Here is a 20,508-nt window from a genome sequence, read left to right as displayed (position 1 = left end):
TTTACATTTCTGTGCGAGGCTTTCGATTGTTTGTATTCAGGTGGATTTTGTCACAGTTGCCCTCTCGCACCCTCTCATTTTCATTAACCTTAAAGTCAGAATATTCTACGCCGCTTAAGCTATAGCTAACACTGGCATGTCAAAGAAGCAAGGAGAGCAGGAGAAAAATCCAAGCAGATCCAATCTTGAATATCCAACAAATGGCGAGGCTGAACAGGACCTCTATGATCTTGACACCATCTCTGCATTCTGGGCCTCCATCTAAAACCGCAGCATTCATGGAGGCTAGAGAATCTTGAGATTCAAATAGCAATAGCAATAGCAGTCAGACTTATATAATACCGCTTCATAGGGCTTTCAGCCCTCTCTAAGCGGTTTACAGAGTCAGCATATTTTCCCCACAGTCTGGGTCCTCATTTTACCCACCTCGGAAGGATGGAAGGCTGAGTCAACCCTGAGCCGGTGAGATTTGAACTGCAGAACTGCAGTCAGCTGAAGTAGCCTGCAGTGCTGCATTTAACCACTGCACCACCTCGGCTCTTCGGTGATCACCAGTCTTAGGTATCTTGCGCCTGGAGGTGATGCCCGCTTCCTATTCATCATCAGTTGCTGATAAGAAACTGTGGCTTATCTTGGAGAGGGCTAACTTAAGCTTCTCAAATCAATTTATGACCTTTAGGACTGTTAAGGAGTTCAACACACATCTCTGTCAAAACCCTGAACAAATTAGGAGAAACCTTCAGCTTTGGTTTTCTTGGTTAACCCGTTGTTGGTTTTTTAGCCCTTTTCCTCCTACTTGTTTCTAGGATGGCTTGTTTCTTTTGAAAAACACGTGCCGAAAAGTGTGTGGATTCATGTGCACTTCTACCACTGTGAACAGTTTTCTGTAGCAGATATATTTTGCATACTTTGTGTGCATGCTTGAACCACGTTGCAAGGAGTTTGAACCAGAGGTGGTATTCAGCCAGTTCTGATAGGTTCTGGAGAACCGGTAGTGGAAATCTGGAGTAGTTTGTAGAACCGGCAAATAGGCTGGCCGCACCCCCGCTACCTCCCAGCTGATCTTCTTTTATTGCCCGAATAGGAGAACGGAGCTGGAAAGCAGGTTAGTTGGGTGGGGAGGGAATGGGGATTTTGCAGTATCCTTCCCCTGACACGCCCACAAAGCCACGCCCACAGAACCGGTAGTAAAAAAAATTGAATCCCACTACTGGTTTGAATGTGTAGTAGCCTATTGTGTGGGGATAGTTGCTTTCTCAGTAGCTGGCAAACCACGCTGAGGAATGCAATGTCAGCACAATGATCCTTAATGACCAACCCTTAATAAGTGTGAGACATGAGATTTGGCACGTAGGCACATCACATTGTTTGCAGCAGGAACCATGAGCTGCCCATTAACTGTCCACATTGATAACATAATCATGAGCTTTGTCTAGCCAATCATTACAAGTGTACTTTGATCAATGAATCAGCTTCTGCCGCGGAGACAGTGTATGACAATAAAAGGGAGCTCCCACGAGCTGTTCGGGGTGCCTTCCCATTAACCTTCTTCCTGCCTGTGCGTTTTTCTTCACCACAACATTGTTGAAGGAGTGGAAAAGGTGGATTTGGCTTTTTAACTTGACCTCTGTAGGATAATTATAACAGGGAATGGAGCCCCTTCTCTCCACCCAAAGAGAAGCCCTGGTCCCTTGGGTAGTGCTCAGTTCCTAGGATAATTTTGTCTGATCAGTCCCTGCCTTCTCCATTAAGACCCATCTAGTGCTTAAAAGGGCTCTCTAATTGGAACCAAGCTCATTGCTCTCTTTTTGACCTTATCACTGATCAGCAGCTGATTAGAACTACTCGGCTGAGGAAAGCTCCGAGTTTTTGTTTTTGTTTTGTTTTTCAGCTGAACTTAAGGCGAGAGGAAGAAGGTGACAGGCTGGAAGCAGCACTCTGAGGTCGTAGCTTGGCAAACACATCTGGGAAGTGCAGCTTTTGCCTCGGGGTTTGCAACCGTTCCATAACACATGACCGAGAGAAGGCAAGGTAAAACAGCTCCTGTCCCAAGCCTCCATTTTTCCTGTCGGTTTCCTCACGGGGAACCTTTTGCGCTTTCTATTAGGGAAGTTTTTTGAAAGAAAAAAAAAGTATGGGAGAGAAATGAAGTACGCTGGTGAACTTCTCTTTCTGTGCAGTGACCAAATGAATCAGCTTTCAACCCCGTGGGTAGATAATGACTCCAATGTTCCTCTTTCTCATCCACCCCAGAGTTTCAACCATAGACAGGTACCAGCCACAGATATTTTAAGACACCCAGAGGAGTTTTATGAGGTTGATTTATTCTGAGATCAGTCTTCTCGCTTGTCCCTGGAGGTCTGGAAAAAACCCTATAGCACAGTGTTTCTCAACCTTGGCGACTTTAAGTCCTGTGGACTTCAACTCCCAGAATCCCCCAGCCAGCTGTGCTGGCTGGGGATTCTGGGAGTTGAAGTCCACAGGACTTCAAGTTGTCAAGGTTGAGAAACACTGCTATAGCACATCTGCACTCTCAAGACCACTGAATGCCAATATTCTTTTTATATAATAATTGCCTTAGGATGAGCAAAGTGCTCTTTTCCTTTTGTTTCTCTTTCATTGGCACTTTTTCATGATTTATTCATTTTCTCTGAATAAATTTGGTTTTTTTTTAGAGTGCCTGTTATAGCAGCTATAATAAGTTGTTCTTGATACAAAATAATATCTTCAGCATATTGCCTCTTTCTGGAAGTGGGCCCTGCATTCTAGCAGCTGTGATATACATGGGAGTAATTACTCACAAACTCTTTTAGGTTTATTACTGCATTCTCCTCCTTCCTAGCCTACGTATCCTGGGCAAAAATGTCATCTTCAATCAAAGCCATAAACTTTATGGATTTCTTCTATAAATTGTAGAAAAAAGAATGCCCATTACACGCAATGAAAAGCTGCATCGCACTGTTGTTCTATTCGTTGGTTGCTTCTTTTTCATATATACTAAGAGTTTTTTTTATTAAATCTTTCCTCTGTAACTGCATTATGGTTTAATATCCCCAAATTGTAATATTTAAAAATTGCCTCTGCCCCCAGGCCCTTATGAAAATCATATAAATGGGAACATTTTTTTTTCCCTTCTGCACGTGAGCAAACATACTGTACATTTTTAAAATTTTATTTCAACTTCAAAAGGCCTTTTATTTGCCTCCCTGATTTCTCTTCCTCCACCTACTATTTCCAAATATATACCAAATATTATTTTAAAAACCCTATGTGGTACTGGATTGAATAACAAGATGCAAAGAAATGGAATCCTGGTGACAGCTGAATTTTGTAAAACACTCTGAGCTGTGCTTTCAAGGTTTATGATATTTTTAGAGTCAACTGATTTATTGAGTCAAATTCAATTTGAGAGTCATTACTTTTTTTTTTTGGGGGGGGGGGGATCATGTTTGCTATCTTTTTCTCTTTGAGACTGAGGTTCCAGAGCTACTGTAGGTCATTCAGTGGTAGCTTCGTCTGCACTGGGGTACCGCTTGGTTTACTTAGAAAAATTAACTTTATGTTCTGCAGGACCACTGTACATTAAGAATGTGATGCGATGTTCTGAGGAGGCAGATATATATCCTCTCCAGGCATTTGTGAAAAGAATGCACGTAGGATGTGTCATAATGCACCATTTCCCTCTGATGACTGATGGGATGCAACTTTATTTGACAGACACTGCTGAAACTTAAGGTTGGTCAAGCATTGTTGGAATTCACCACGAAACTAGGAACTCACCCTTTTTGATCCCACAGAAGGGTGTAATTACCTTCACCTGAATTCACCAACTGCCACTCCTCTCTGGAAGAGTCCTCTTCTGAAGAACAGCAGGAATTGCAGGTACTGCCCTACCCAGGAAGAACCTAGGGGCTTTCACCTCCTTAAAAGATGAAGATGGAAGACACTTCAGATGAGGATGAGTCTACAAAGGCATCCTGGGTCCTAAAGACAGATGGTTCTTAAAAGGTACAGGGTTAGTGCCTACTTGGTACATAGGTTATAGAAATAGCAATAGCAATAGCAGTTAGACTTATATACCGCTTCATAGGGCTTTCAGCCCTCTCTAAGCGGTTTACAGAGACAGCATATTGCCCCCAACAACAATCTGGGTTCTCATTTTACCCACCTCAGAAGGATGGAAGGCTGAGTCAACCCTGAGCCAGTGAGATTTGAACAGCCGAACTGCAGAACTGCAGTCAGCTGAAGTAGCCTGCAGTGCTGCATTTAACCACTGCACCACCTCGGCAATAAGGAAGGTGGCCTTGACAGAGACATGCAGGAACATCCAGTGGTGGGATTCAGCCAGTTCGCACCTATCCAGGAGAACCGGTTGTTAACTTTCTAAGCAGTTCAGAGAACCTTTTGCTGGAAGAAATCTTTTGTTTTTTCCCACTTTACAGGGCTAATCCTGTAAGGAAGGCAGGAAGGAAACATTCTGGTGTTGTTTCTAGCCTGATCTTTATTGACCTGCTTACAGAAACTGCCTCTCCGGTTAACCCTTATTACATTGCAACAGCTAAGGCGAAGCGCCCATCAACGTGAGTTTAGTTTAGTTTAGTTTATTTAGCTTGTATGCCGCCCACTCTCGGAAGACCATGGTTACATGGTCACATGACCACCGAGCCCACCTACCTAGCTGGTCAGAGAACCGGTTGTTAAATTATTTGAATCCCACCGCTGGAACATAGGCAAAAAGTGCTAAAGCAACGTTTAAATCTAGAAACACACACAATTACATTCACAAGTGATTTAGGCCGTTGCCTCTCTAGAATAGAATAGAATTATTGTTGTAGTTGTTAGTTGCAAAGTCGTGTCCGACCCATCGCGACCCCATGGACAATGTTCCTCCAGGCCTTCCTGTCCTCTACCATCCTCTGGAGTCCATTTAAGCTCACACCTGCTGCTTCGATGACTCCATCCAGCCACCTCATTCTCTGTCGTCCCCTTCTTCTTTTGCCCTCAGTCTTTCCCAGCATTAGGCTCTTCTCCAGTGAATCCTTCCTTTTCATTACCATATTTTTCAGAGTATAAGACACACCAGAGTATAAGACGCACCAAGGTTTTGAAGAGGCAAATAAAAAAAAGTTTTTGCACTCTGCAAACCTCCCAAAAATAGCCCGTTTTTCAAGAAAACAGGCCCATTTTTTTTTTTTTTAAAAAAGGGCATGAATATCCCTTAGGAAGCTTGTGAAGTGTTCCTTGGCGGGGGGAACAAGCAAAAAATGTAGAGCCTAGATGGCACAGTGGTTAAATGCAGCACTGCAGGCTACTTCAGCTGACTGCAGTTCTGCAGTTCGGCTGTTCAAATCTCACCGGCTCAGGGTTGACTCAGCCTTCCATCCTTCCGAGGTGGGTAAAATGAGGACCCGGATTGTTGTTGGGGGCAATATGCTGACTCTGTAAGCCGCTTAGAGAGGGCTGAAAGTCCTATGAAGCGGTATATAAGTCTAACTGCTATTGCTAAAAAATGGCCTATTTTTCATGAAAACGGGTCTGTTTTTGTCAAAAAAGGGCATTAGGAAGCTTATAGAGGGTCTTTCGGGGATCTGGGGGGGGGGCAAAATTGAGCAAAAAGCTTCCCATTTTTTGCTCATTTCTGCCCTCCTCAGCCCCCAGGAGCTCTCTGAAAGCCTCCTACAAGCTATGCACAGCCATTTGGTGAAGGGGTGGGGTTTCAGGAGGCAAAAAAAATGCTGAATTCAGTGTTTTAGACGCACCCAGATTTTTAGCTTCCTTTTTGGGGAGAAAAGGTTCGTCTTGTACTCCAAAAATACGGTCGGTGGCCAAAGTATTTGAGTTTCATCTTCAGGATCTGGCCTTCTAATAAGCAGTCAGGGTTGATCTCCTATGGGACTGACTGGTTTGATCATCTTGCAGTCCAAGGGACTTACAGGAGTCTTCTTCAGCACCATAGTTCAAAGGCCTCAATTCTTTGGCGCTCAGCCTTCCTTATGGTTCAACTTTCACAACCATACATTGCAAACTAGTAAAACCATAGTCTTGACTATACACACTTTTGTCGGCAGGTAGAATAGAATGAAATGGAATGGAATAGAATGGAACAGAATGGAATGGAATTCTTTATTGGCCAAGTATGATTGGACACACAAGGAAATTGTCTTTGTGCATATGCTACCAGTGTACATAAAGAAAAAAATAAATAGAAAACATTCATCAGAATCATAAGATACAACACTTAGTGATAGTCATAGGTTACTAATAAACAATCAAATTACACTAGGAAACAAATAAAACAATATAAATTGTAAAGATACAAGCAACATGGTTATCGTCATAAGTGGGAAGAGAGAGGTACTAGGAAGGATGAGAAGAAAGAATAGCAATACAGTCTTAGTAAACAATTTGACAATCTTTTGGGAATTAATTGTTTAGCGGAGTGATGGCATTCAGGAAAAAAAACCTGTCCTTGTGTCTAGTTGTTGTGGTGTCCCGTGCCCTATAGCATCATTTTGAGGGTAATTTGCCGAACTGTAAGGAAGTGTAGGTACAGCACAATCACACTTGCAAGATTCTGTCATGCAAAAATCAGTCTTTAAAAAAAAATAGTTTTAAACCATCCTGTGGAGTTGACTTCCTGGTCTGATCTAGTTAGGGCTGATATACACTACACAAAAGTGCTTTGTAGTCTTATAATGACAATCGTTGTCTGTCAGGGTCCTGTTTCATGACTCAATCAAGGAGCATGGCATTTGGAATGCCTAAAACACTGGTGGGATTGTCCAAAATTTGCCTTACTTGAGATATCAAAATAAGCTGTTGGGATGCTCCCTTGTTCTTGTACTTTTGGACTTAACAAATTGGACTTGTCCCTGTTTCTGTGAGGCTGCTGGACTTATCATGACTTCCCTTTCAGATTGCTACCTATAAATGGCTTATTGCTGGCTCAGGCAATAAAATTGACAATGAAACCTTCACCATAGTTCTTCCCTGTCTACCTGGAGAGATTGCAGTGGAAAAAAAAAACAGGGATCATGCAGCATCTTCATTACTCCTCCTGCATTCTTCTTTACGAGCAGAATGAAGGAGGTATGGAGACAAGCCTGTTTCTAAATAATTTAAGGAAGCGTCTTACACTATTATGACTATTTAATTCACTGTTGCAACCACTGTTTGGAAGCAGCTCTCTTAACATTTCTGGGAGGAGCCTTTCCAACCCTGTTGGGTGATACAAAGCCTTAGAGTTGGGTTGAAAAGATACCTTTTCAACGGAAAACACAGGCTGTGTCACCAGGACATAGGACAATTGCCGCGGCCAGCTCGCTGCGGCCAACTTGCTATGGCCAAATCGCTATAGCAATAGCAGTAGACTTATATACCGCTTCATAGGGCTTTCAGCCCTCTCTAAGCGGTTTACAGAGAGTCAGCATATTGCCCCCAACAATCCGGGTCCTCATTTTACCCACCTCGGAAGGATGGAAGGCTGAGTCAACCCTGAGCCGGTGGGATTTGAACCGCTGAACTGCTGATCTAGCAGTAGCCTGCAGTGCTGCATTTAACCACTGCGCCACCTCGGCTCTATAGCCAACTCACCACAGCCAACTTGCAGTGGGCGAACTCGCCACGGCCAACTCATTGCAAGACAATTCACTGCGGGACAATTTAACAATTCTATTTAATTTAAAAAGAATTAAATTAAAATAAATAATTAATTAGAATTATTTAAAATAAATAAAAATTATTTTAATTTTTGCCATTCACATTTCATTCTGTCCCTCCTTTTGCAGCCTTTCTTTAATGATTCTACCCCACCATATCTTCGGTTATGAGTGTAACCCTTGTCCTGCAGCAAGTTGGCGGTAGCAGTGCGCTGTGGCAAATTGGCCATGGCAAGCTGTTGTGGCCCAGCAGGAGTCGTTGGAGCTGCCACCAGACTCCGACAGCGAGGGGCCCTATCAGTCGGCTCTGGAGGAGGTGGAGGACCCTGGACAGGATCCCGACTCCGAGCAGGGCGCAGAGAGGCTGATTGGCCACCAGGAGGCGCCTGACCCTTGGACCAGTGGGGAGGAGACAAGGGAGTGTGATCCAGACATCATGCATTGGAGCAGTGGGGAGAAGCCAAGGGAGTTGTTCCTGGATGCTCGGCATTGAAGAGCTAATAGGCGTAAGGAACAGTTACACAGTTACAGGAGATAATTGCTCTCAGCTGGTGGTAATTAGGCTCCTCTCAAGACTATAAAAGGAATGCTTGTGCACACGCCTCTTTTGCAAGGAGACAAGGAGTCAACGCATTCACTAATGTTGGGAACTTTTGTGGCTAGCTTGGCAGGCTGGATTGCTGCCAAGGCTTGTCTGTGCTGGTTTGCTGCCAAGGACCTGTCTGTCTGTTAATAAATTCCTTGAAGTCTCTTTGGCTCGGCGTGCTTTGGTGTGGGACGAGGGGGGTCAGAACAGCGAGCTGGCTACGGCATATCCTTCCCTTGATCCCTTCAAAGTAGACCACAGTAGGGAACCATAATTAGGAATGTAAATATTACTTTTATTATAAGGTTACATGTACAGAATCTTGCAACTCTGAATGCGTCGTTCTTCCACTCCCCCCCCCCCCCCAATAACTATTTGAGAACTAGGGAGAGTTTTTCCTGACATGCTTTATCAGGTTACACTTTGGAATCTTAACAGATTCCACAGCCTGAAAAAGTTTAAAATCCCCATTGTGGGGCGTATTCATTAGGAAGCACCTAGCCAAGGCACTTAGATTGATCCCTAGTTAAGAGTGGGTGAGATTCGATAGCAAGTGGTGATTAGAGACTTCCCTTTCCAAGGCTGTCTGGACAGGCTGTTTGAATTCTAGGCTTTGGTTTAAAAAAGCCTTTACCATGCTAAGCTGCAGGTTATTTACTATCTTATTTTCTCAATTTTTATTGTGCCTTTCTATCATGCTTTTTTGTTTTGTTTTGTTTTACCCCAGAAATATACATTTCTGATAAAGCCCCAGGATATAATTTATGTAAACTAGCAAAACCAATAATACCTAATAGATTTCAGTGGGTAAGATTAATGTTTGCATAATTTTCCCTTTACAATCAGTAATACGGAGAACTTTGGCTGGAATATTATAACATTAATATAATACTAATGTAATACATGCTGTAGAGACAACAGGCGATGCAGAGAACAATAATTGAGATTAAATGTTCTGAATTCTGAACTGAAAATTCTGGTGATGTTCTAAAAATTATCTCCTTCTCTCTAACCCTGTTAGATAATTGGAATCATCATGATATTTTACCATATGGTAGTGATGCAAAAACAACCAATGCTTCATCAATTGGAACATGTTTAGTTCATATGTGCTAGGTCCGTGACGGTGAGCCTATGGCATCCGTGCCACAAGTGGCACACAGAGACATATTTGGTGACATGGCAGCCGTCAGCTCTGGCACGCGCTGGCCAGCAGATTTTTCACCATTCCAGATGGCCAGGGGAAGCCGCTTTCCCCCTCCCCGGGCTTCAGGAAAGCCTCCAGAGCCTGGGGAGGGGTCACGTGCACATGCACAGGAGGTCACACATACATGTGCAGGTGGGCAGGGAGATTGAGTGGGCACGCATGCGCGATAGCGCCCACACTTGCCATTTTGGCACGGCGTAAGAAAAAGGTTTGCCACCACTGTGTTAGATTTTCAATTCATACATACATACATACATACATACATACGTGTGTGTGTGTGTGTGTATATATATATATATATATATATATATATATATATATATATATATTATATATATATATATATATATATATATATATATATATGTTATATTTATGCTGATAAATAAATAAAGGGAGACTAGTATAGATCTATTTCAAGCTATTTAGCTCTCATCAGTTAGCCTTACCCATGTTGGGAATCGAACCTGTGCTCTAAATAGATCTATACTAGTCTCCCTTTATTTATTTATCAGCATAAATATAACAAATGTAACAAAAAGGCAACAGTAAAAAATATTGGGTTTCTGTCTGGATGGTCTCTCGTGACGAGCCGAAGACAGAGAGGTTAACTCCCTGCCTGGGAGGCAATAGAGCACAGGTTCGATTCCCCAAAACTTGGGTATGGCTAGCTGATGAGAGCTAAATAGCTTGAAATAGATCTATACTAGTCTCCCTTTATTTATTTATCAGCATAAATATAAAAATATTGGGTTTCTGTCTGGATGGACTCTTGTGACGAGCCTAATGACAGAGAGTGGAAGTGTGACCTTCCTCCCATACTTGGGCATACCAGGGGTTGTGACTTTAAGTATATACCTCCCACCCTGGCTGGCTGATAAGGAGTCGTTCTCTGTAGCTCAAATGGTTAACTCCCTGCCTGGGAGGCAATAGAGCACAGGTTCGATTCCCCAAAACTTGGGTATGGCTAGCTGATGAGAGCTAAATAGCTTGAAATAGATCTATACTAGTCTCCCTTTATTTATTTATCAGCATAAATATAACATATATATATATATATATATATATATATATATATATATATATATATATATATATATATATATATATATATATATATATATATATATATATATATATATATATATATAAATAAACTCTCATCAGCTAGCCATACCCTTACTGGGATTCGAGCCTGTGCTCTATTATATCGTAGGCAGACGTCTTTGCCATTAAGCCACACACACACACACACACATATACACATACACAAAGATTAAGGTAGCTTGCAACAATTAAAACTATATAAAACAGAACAGACAACTGAATGCAATTAAATTCACTAATCAGTAAAATAATTTAAAGGATGTAGGAACGAATCATTGCTAAGAACAATGAAGGACCTTGATCCTAGACTAAAGCCCTAAACTGAAATGGCTGTTAGATATGGGGCTGACAGCATGGCAATAATCATCTAAGAAACTACTGTAACATACGAAGCTTGTCCTTGGTTTTTGGCAACACATCTATGGAGTCCTACTGAGCCAATTTACCACTCTCAGAAGCAAATACTGTGCTGATGTCAGTGGAGATCGTGAATGACAGCTTTATGGCATTAGAATGAAAGATGTGATGATAACACATGTCTGTCGAGAACTGCTTATAAAAAGAAACGAAACGAAAACAATCTGATGCGGAGGTGAGATTATTTGAGTTCAGTCTGGTTAGGCTTTATCTGAATTTGGTTTACCTTGGAAATATTGAGAAGCACACTGGACGCGCTGAATAAAAACACAGTTCTGCCGCTATCCGAGTTCTGAGTTATATGAAAGGAAGTTATCTGCCGAGTTCTGAGTTATATGAAAGGAAATAAAAGATATATTTTACACCTGAAGAAAGTCACACTTTCTCCGTTTCAGTATGGTTGCTGTGAGAGTCTGGATGGGCTTCCCTTCCTTTATCCCTGTCGGAAGCGTGTTCAAGCTACAGACATAACATCATTCAATGCTGAGCAAATAAAACAGGTCCTTCCTTGGTCATTTGGATGGGCTGATGCAAATCAGACGAAATGGTAATTTACGCTGCTCGAAAACTGTTAGGCAAGGTCATCTTGGGTTCTGATCAGAGGTGGGTTCCTATCAGTTCACACCTATTCAGTAGAACCGGCTCGTCAAATCTATCGAACCGGTTAGAAGAGGTTCCACCAGTGGACCCGGAAAGCAGGCCACACCTACAGAAGAGGTTCCAAATGTTTTTGAAACCCACCACTGACAAACACACACACACACACAAACTCACACAGAGAGAGAAAGAGAAAGAAAGGAAGAAGGAAAGAAATAAAGAAAAAAGAAAGAAAAAGTGTGTGAGAGAGAGGAAAGAAAAAAAGGAAAAAGGGACAGAGAGACAAAAAGGAGAGAGAGAGAGAGAGAGAGAGAGAGAGAGAGAACACATGGCTGGCAAGCCCCTCCCACCAGGTCACATGGCCGGCAAGCCACTCCCACAAAGGAGGCCACACCCACAGAGTAGGTTCAAATTTTTTTTGAAACCCACCACTGGTTCTGATATACCTTTCCACCTACTGTGTATTTGGGCTTCGTGCAGAATTAAGACTTCCAAGTTCTCGCTATACCAAATGTCATTTTTGCTTGCCAAATCCGCAGATGTTAATTGAGGTGGACCGAGTGCCAGGCCTTTGCCCCATTTCTTGAACCTGCAGGGAAATGGTAGCGCAAAGCTACAGCTGCTCAACTTCTGTGGGGAAAAAGAAAAGGTCAGAACCGGGGGGGGGGTTTGCTGGGGGTTTGCAAGAACCTCTAGCTAAGATTCTGTGCAGTTCGGAGAACCCCCACTACACCCCACTCCTACATCCAACCTCCACAAAGCTCCAGCCTTGCTCCTGTTGAAACACTCAGTGCATAGCCATAGTTTCACTGCAATACCTCGGCATGAGACCACATGAGCAGGCAGCAAGGCACAAGAAATTTGAAGTGTCTTCAGCAGAAGTAAAATACAGTTTGCTGGGCAACTGAACAGCAGGGTTATTTTACCATCATCCTCACCTCTCAAAATAAAGACTTGATTTGATTTGGCAGTCCACATCTTGGGCTGTGTTAATGAGATCTACGTTGATTATCTTTGCAATGGTCTATTCCAGGCTGAAACTTTTTTTTTGAGAGGGGCTTTCAAGTGCTCTCAATCAAGCCCAGGTGTGACAGCTAGATGGCCGTTGATTAATAGTAGTTGTGCTTCTGCAAACTTTGACACCACGAGGCCTTTTTTTCCTCAGGGTCTTGTCAGAAAATAGAATTAAGTGCTTAGTTGGAGTGGCAATATGAATTCGGAATTTCCAGAGCTTCTGTCTCTTATTGTATTTTAATGCTGCCCACTATACCTTTAATCTTCCTTTTGATCCAGGGATTTTCATTTTATATATTATAAATACAGGCTGTCCTCCACTTACAACAGTTCAAAGTTACAGGGGCACTGAAAATGTGATTTATGATCGTTTTTCACCGTTACGACCTTGGCTGCATCCCCATGATCATGGGATCAAAATTAAGATGCTTGGCAACTGGTTCATACTTATGACCGTCGTTGTGTTGCAAGGTCATGTGATCTCCTTTTGCGACCTTCTGACAAGCGAAGTCAATGAGGAAACCAGGTTCTCTTAACAATCAGGTTACTCACTTACCAGCTGCAGTGATTCACTTAATTGTGGCAAGAAAAATCATAAAATAGGACAAAACTCACTCAACAACTCGCTTAACAAATATCTTACTTAATAATAGAAATTTTAGGCTCAATTGTGGTCACTATATATCTGTATATAGATAACGATAAAGGTTCCCCTCGCACATACGTGCTTGTCATTCTTGATTCTAGCGGGTGGTGCTCATCTCCATTTCAAAGCCGAAGAGCCAGCGCTGTCTGAAGACGTCTCCATGGTCATGTGGCCGGCATGACTTAATGCCGAAGGCGCACGGAACGCTGTTACTTTCCCACCATTGGTGGTTCCTATTTTTCTACTTGCATTTTTTACGTGCTTTCGAGCTGCTAGATTGGCAGAAGCTGGGACAAGTAATGGGAGCTCACTCCGTTACATGGTGCTAGGGATTCAAACTGCCAAACTGCCAACCTTTCTGATCAACAAACTTAGCGTCTTAGCCACTGAGCCAACTTGTCCCTTACCTGTATATACTAAACTGTTGTGGCCCAGCAGGAGCCGTTGGAGCTGCCACCAGACTCCGACAGCGAGGGGCCCTATGAGTTGGCTCTGGAGGATGTGGAGGACCCTGGATAGGGTTCCGACTCTGAGCAGGGCACAGAGAGGCTGGTTGACCACCAGGAGGCACCTGAGCCTTGGAGCAGTGGGGAGGAGACAAGGGAGTGTGATCCGGACACCAGCAGTGGGGAGGAGCCAAGGGAGTTGTTCCTAGATGCCCGGCACCAGAGAGCTAATAGGCGTAAGGAACAATTACACAATTACAGGAGGTAATTGCACTCAGCTGGTGGTCATTAGGCTCCTCTCCAGACTATAAAAGGACTGCTTGTGCACACACCTCTTTTGCAGAAGTCAACGCAGGAACTAATGTCGGAGAACATTATTGTGAGCTTGGCAGGTTGGATTGCTGCCAGGGCTTATCTGTGCTGGATTGCTGCCCAAGCTTGTCTGTGCCGGTTTGCTGCCAAGGACCTGTCTGTCTGTTAATTAAATGCCATAACTTATCTTTGGCTCGGAGTGTGTTGGTGTAGGACGAGGGGGGGGTCAGATCACTAAACCATATATTTTAACCATATTCCCCTTTATCCTTCTCAATACACAGTGAAACAGAGAGCAAAAGAAAAAAAAAGATACAGAGAAGATGAGCCACTAAAATAGAGAAAGCACGATCCATTCTTCGAACATATTGGACAACTGCTTGGAATAAAATGCAAATTTCTTTCCTTGATTTCTGCCACCAACGTGTTTAGTGGCAGGATGGCCCTGGCCCATCAGTCACCCAAAAGCTGATCGGCGATGGCTGCCACCTGAATTCCCAACATTCTCTGCATGTATGTGCTGTACCACAAGCTGCTATGGAAAATATGCCTCTGTCATAAACTTAAGCCCAGAGGGTGTCTGGACATTTTCTGCAGGAATTTGATGAAGATTTAAGTCGAGAGCAATTCCAATGAGATGATGAACTGCAGAAGAGGCAATTAAATGTTCCACTGATTATAGTTAATGGGGCTAATTAGAGGATGTATTTTGAAATCGAAATGTCCATGACAGTTGAAGGAAGGAGAAGAAGAGAGGAAACACAGAGAATAAATAAAGTGTGTCAGTTGTTCAAGGCCTTTTCAACTTCTTCATCCCCTGTTGGTCAAACCTTTATCCTGTTTTATGCAAGGCCAACGTTCCTTCCTGTCACAACTTTGCTACTCTCTCCATCCCTTGGATGCTTAAAATTGTTACTGTATAATTGTTAGGTCAAAGGCTTTAGATCAGTCCCCGCCTTTCAGTCTTAAATTTCCTGCACTGGGTTCTTTTAGAAGAGCCGAGGTGGCACAGTGGTTAGAGTGCAGCACTGCAGGCTACTTCAGCTGACTGCAGTTCTGCAGTTCGGCTGTTCAAATCTCACCGGCTCAAGGTTGACTCAGCCTTCCATCCTTCCGAGGTGGGTAAAATGAGGACCTGGATTGTTGTTGGGGGCAATATGCTGACTCTGTAAACCGCTTAGAGAGGGCTGAAAGCCCTAGGAAGCGGTATATAAGTCTAACTGCTATTGCTATTGCTATTTTATGGATATTGTTTACATGGGCGCATGGGTGTGGAGGAAGATGTACACAAGCTGAGTCAGAAATAAAAAAATAAACAAATACAGGGAGTCCTCATCTTACACCAGTTCATTTAGTGAAGTTACAAGGGCACTGAAAAAAGTGACTTGCGACCGTTCCTCACAGTTCTGACCTTTGGGGAGCATCCCCATGGTCACGTGATCAAAATTCAGATATGCTTCAGATTTACGACCGTTGCTCTGTCCCAAGATCACTTTTTGTAACCTTCTGACAAGCACGATGAATGGAGAAGCCAGATTCACTTAACAACCAGGTTACCAACCGATCAACTGCAGTGATTCACTTAACAACGGTGGCACGAAAAGTGGTAAAATGGGGCAAAACTCACTTCACAAATGTTTCACCTAACAACAGAATTTTGGGGCCCAATTGCACGGTGGCTCAGTGGCTAAGATGGTGAGCTTGTCGATCAGAAAGCTTGTCGAGCACTACCTGTATGTTACAGTGTAACATCTATAATTTTGTAATTATTTCACCACCCTGTGCTCTTTCAGATCGTATAAACTAGAGAAAAAGAAAAATTAGTGGTAAGAAGAGGGAGGAAACCCTTCTCACTCTGGACCCTAAAGAGAGGGTAGAAAGTACTAAAGAGAGCTAAGAGGGAAAAATATCTCAATTTTAATTTTATTTCGGAGGTGGGGAAAACCCTCCATATTATTTTTTTTAAAGTATTTTATACACATTTCTCCAAATATATAAATATGTATGCAATTTTGCCCAAGGGCACATTTTGACCAGTTGGCTGCCAAATTATTTTACCCACATACCTACTTTGCTACTTATCGCTAATTTCCCTAACAAGAAAAAATTTCTACATTTGCAAAAGTATACGAACTTCTCCTTGCCGATGGGCAGTATGATGCAAAAGTTTAAACAGATCTAATTTGGGAGTAATTTGACTGCATGGGATTATTACATTGATTCAAATGTTAATATATTTTATATGTCCAATGAAAGATGATCCAGAATTTAAGATGCTGCTTTCCAAATAATATATATATATATATATATATATATATATATATATATATATATATATATGTATGTATGTATGTATGTATGTATGTATGTATGTATGTATGTATGTATGTATGTATGTATATATATTAGTGTTACAACCCCTGGTAAGCCCCAATTATGGGAGGAAGGTCACACTTCCACTCTCTGTCTTCGGCTCGTCACAAGAGACCATCCAGACAGAAACCCAATATTTTTTACTGTTGCCTTTTTGTTACATTTGTTATATTTATGCTGATAAATAAATAAAGGGAGACTAGTATAGATCTATTTCAAGCTATTTAGCTCTCATCAGCTAGCCACACCCTTACTGGGATTCGAACCTGTGCTGTATTGCATCTTAGGCAAACGTCTTAGCCATCAAGCCACAGGTCTCCTCCTTATCAGCTGAAGCCAGGGAAGAAGGTATATATTAGTGTTACAAGCTGATAAGGAGGAGACCTGTGGCTTGATGGCTAAGACGTTTGCCTAAGATGCAATACAGCACAGGTTCGAATCCCAGTAAGGGTGTGGCTAGCTGATGAGAGCTAAATAGCTTGAAATAGATCTATACTAGTCTCCCTTTATTTATTTATCAGCATAAATATAACATATATATATATATATATATATATATATATATATATATATATATATATATATATATATATATATATATGTTTTCTGAGGTTTTCGCGGGTGTTAGTATGTAGGTCTCTAGTTGTTCGGGTTTTCTCCCGCGTAGAATTGGAGATGTCTTGGCGACGTTTCGACGAAGTCACATTCATCATCTTCAGGCTGCTACTGACTACTTCAGGTTTGGTGTTTCCAGGAGTAGTGTGGGATCTTGGCTGTTTTGTTCCTTATAACTGCTGGTAGGGGATTAAATTTTAACTGCCAGTAGGGGATTAAAACTGATTGAATGGGGGCTTGGGTGTGTCTTGATTAGGTGGAAGTGTGTCCTTATTTGGTGGAGGGGTGTTCTATTCTGATTGTTTGGGGGGTTGTGTTTCCTGTGAGGGTAGGAGGGGTTTTGAAGATGACGAATGTGACTTCGTCGAAACGTCGCCAAGACATCTCCAATTCTACGTGGGAGAAAACCCGAACAACTATATATATATATATATATATATATATATATATATATATATATATATATATATATATATATATATATATATATATATTAAAAAATGAGTAAAAATGTCTGTACAATGCATAGCTTTCCTTATTTGACAACCCAGAGTTACCAATCCTAATGATTTTCTGAAATCACTCAATCAATGTGCATGTGATACACTTGTACGTATATGTACGGTGGCTCAGTGGCTAAGATGGTGAGCTTGTCAATCAGAAAGGTCAGCAGTTTGGCGGTTTGAATCCCCAGCACTGAATAACAGAGTGAGCTCCAATTATTTGTCCCAGCTTCTGCCAACCTAGCAGTTCGAAAGCATGTAAAAATGCAAGTGGAAAAATAGGAACCACCTTTGGTGGGAAGGAAACAGCGTTCCATGCACCTTTGGCGTTTAGTCATGCCGGCCACATGACCACAGAGACGTCTTCGGACAGCGCTGGCTCTTCAGCTTTGAAACGGAAATGAGCACCGCCCCCCGAGACTCAGGAATGACTAGCACAGCGTTTCTCAACCTTGGCAATTTGAAGACGTCCGGACTTCAACTCCCAGAATTCCCCAGCCAGCAAATGAGTTGAAGTCCGGACGTCTTCAAGTTGCCAAGGTTGAGAAACACTGGACTAGCACATATGTGCCAGGGGAACCTTTATACGTGAGTGAAAGCTTCACTCACACTTTGAGGGCTAGTACAATGCGATGCACACAGCCATACAATAACACATTTGATTGAGCCGAGGTGGCGCAATGGTTAGGGTGCAGTACTGCAGGCCACTTCAGCTGACTGTTATCTGCAGTTCGGCTGTTCTAATCTCACCGGCTCAAGGTTGACTCAGCCTTCCATCCTTCCGAGATGGGTAAAATGAGGACCCAGACTGTGGGGGCGATATGCTGACTCTGTAAACCGCTTAGAGAGGGCTGAAAGCACTATGAAGCGGTATATAAGTCTAACTGCTATTGCTATTGCTATTGCTATAAACTTTTCACATCTGTTTTGCTTTTTTTTTAAAAGTACATAAAAACACATTTTTAAATATAGTTTTCCCAGCCATACATATATATACCATATGTTTTATAGACCTCTCTTCTAGTTCATGAAATTTTCTATGCAGCCCTGCTAATCGTATACATCACTGTATGCAATACATAAGCAATTTCCAGGGCAAGAAATTGGATTCTCTGTCCCTATGAATGCTACAATGGATTCTTGAAATGAAATGCATTCCTTCAACGTTTCTACTGTGAGTTGTCCTCACTGAATAGATTATTGCTTCTGGGGAACCATACAAAGGATGACATTATAAATATATAAACGGCACAGGTATTTTTACCACATTCTTTTGCATTTGGACAAAAGCTGTATTTTGCATAAAAGCCACCATTTTAGTTATATACATTGTCACTCCTCCTCTCATTTTAACACACTGCAGGCAAATCAAGAAAGTAGCAAGGCGATCTTTTAACATTTCAACAGTGCTGCATTCCTCATCTGGCTACAATTAAGCCAGTGAGATTCTCTTTCAGAGCAAGCAAAGAATAGGGTGCTTGCTTTTTTCCCCCCCTCCTAAATTTGGTGTTTTCGCCATGAGAAATAATTTTGTGTAATTTCTGCTGTCATTTGGCTGTTCCAATTAGAGCTCAATATTTAGAGGCTCTCGTGAGGAAACATTCTTTTCATCTACCATAAATTGAAAGCGGCTTCTGTTTGTAACCTAATTATCTCAGAAATGAAGCGCTGAGTAGCAATGTCTGCATACTGAGATTTGCTAAATGTCAACTTGAAGGTATAGGTGGACTTTATACGAGAGACATTTCACCAGGCACCAAATTTACTTTTACTTTCCCCCAAATTCTCGGCGTATTTTATTTGAGGCCTTCAACTCAAATAAAGAGCAAGAATGGTAAATGTTCCTTGCATGATCTCTGTTGTTGTAAGGAAGCTGTGCTACATTATTTAAGGAAGATGAGGGAGGGAAGGAGGGAGGGAAGCAAGGAGGGAAGGAAGGAGGGAAGGAAGGAAGGAGAGAAGGAGAAAAGAAAGGAGGGAAGGAAGGAGGGAAGGAAGGAGAGAAGAAAGGAGGGAAGGAAGAAGGGAAGGAAGGAGGGAATGTAGGAGAGAAGGAAGGGGGAAGGAAGGAGAAAAGGAAGGGGGAAAGGAAGGAGAGAAGGAGAGAAGAAAGGAGGGAAGGAAGGAGGGAAGGAAGGAGGGAAGGAGAGAAGGAGAGAAGAAAGGAGGGAGGAAAGGGGGAAGGAGGGAGGGAAGGAAGGAGAGTAGGAGAAAAGAAATGAGGGAAGGAAAGAGGGAGGGAGGGAAGAAGAAGTAGGACCGTTGTAAGATAAGATGGATCCATGGGATGTTAAAAAAGCAATCTTCAAGTATATTGTCAACAGTAGGGAAAAACTGTTATAAATGCATATTATTAATAACAGTTATGAGATCATATAATTGTGAATATATATATGAAATTGATAAAATAAAATAAAATAAATTAAAAAATATTTAAGGAGGATGAAATAAGTGAGAGCCCAAGAACTTTTAGCAACCATTTGCTCTATCTCCTTATTCCTACCTATCAGCAACTTTTAACATAAAACATAAGGAAGGCAGTAACGTATTCGAAGTTTAAACAAATAGAATTGTTTTATGCACAGGAGGCAGCAGAATAACTATTCTAGTACGATAATTCTCAGTTGATTTCAGGATCTCGTTAACTTTCCTCACCAATAGTGCCAATGTTATTTTGAATCAGTGGTGGGTTCCGGATTCCGTTCCAACCGTACTTGTCTGCGATGCTTTCGCAAGCCTCCATGATGCTCCAGCTGCTTGGTGGAGCATCGCACAGGTGGCATATGTGCCATGCACGTGCACGGAAGCGCCAAAGTCTTAAAGCACAGGTAAGGAGCTCAGGCGGTGGGCGGGCCCTTCGGAGCACCATACCGTACCGGAACGGTATCCGGTGCTCCGGGCAAGCTCCAGTACACCCGTACTGGGTCATACCACCTGCAACCCACCACTGTTTTGAATGTCCTCTGCTATTTATAAGCAGCTCCAATCTTCAGGTAATCTTGCCTTCTATTACACCTGCAGTGTATA

The 20,508-nt window shown here is 42.3% G+C and overlaps 1 long non-coding RNA gene across 1 annotated transcript; it reads left to right on the top strand.

Annotated features, from left to right (window-relative positions):
• Positions 1-1,064: 1,064 nt before the first annotated feature.
• On the top strand, positions 1,065-4,028 carry LOC116506804. The gene is made up of 3 exons (XR_004255069.1): positions 1,065-1,105; positions 1,892-2,031; positions 3,718-4,028. It is a non-coding gene; the product is annotated as an uncharacterized LOC116506804 (long non-coding RNA).
• Positions 4,029-20,508: the final 16,480 nt, after the last annotated feature.

This window comes from Thamnophis elegans, chromosome 3, assembly GCF_009769535.1.
Source record: "Thamnophis elegans isolate rThaEle1 chromosome 3, rThaEle1.pri, whole genome shotgun sequence".
Classification (NCBI taxonomy): Eukaryota; Metazoa; Chordata; class Lepidosauria; order Squamata; family Colubridae; genus Thamnophis; species Thamnophis elegans.
Note: the sequence above shows the minus strand (reverse complement) of the source record. Positions and strands in the feature narration are given on the sequence as shown.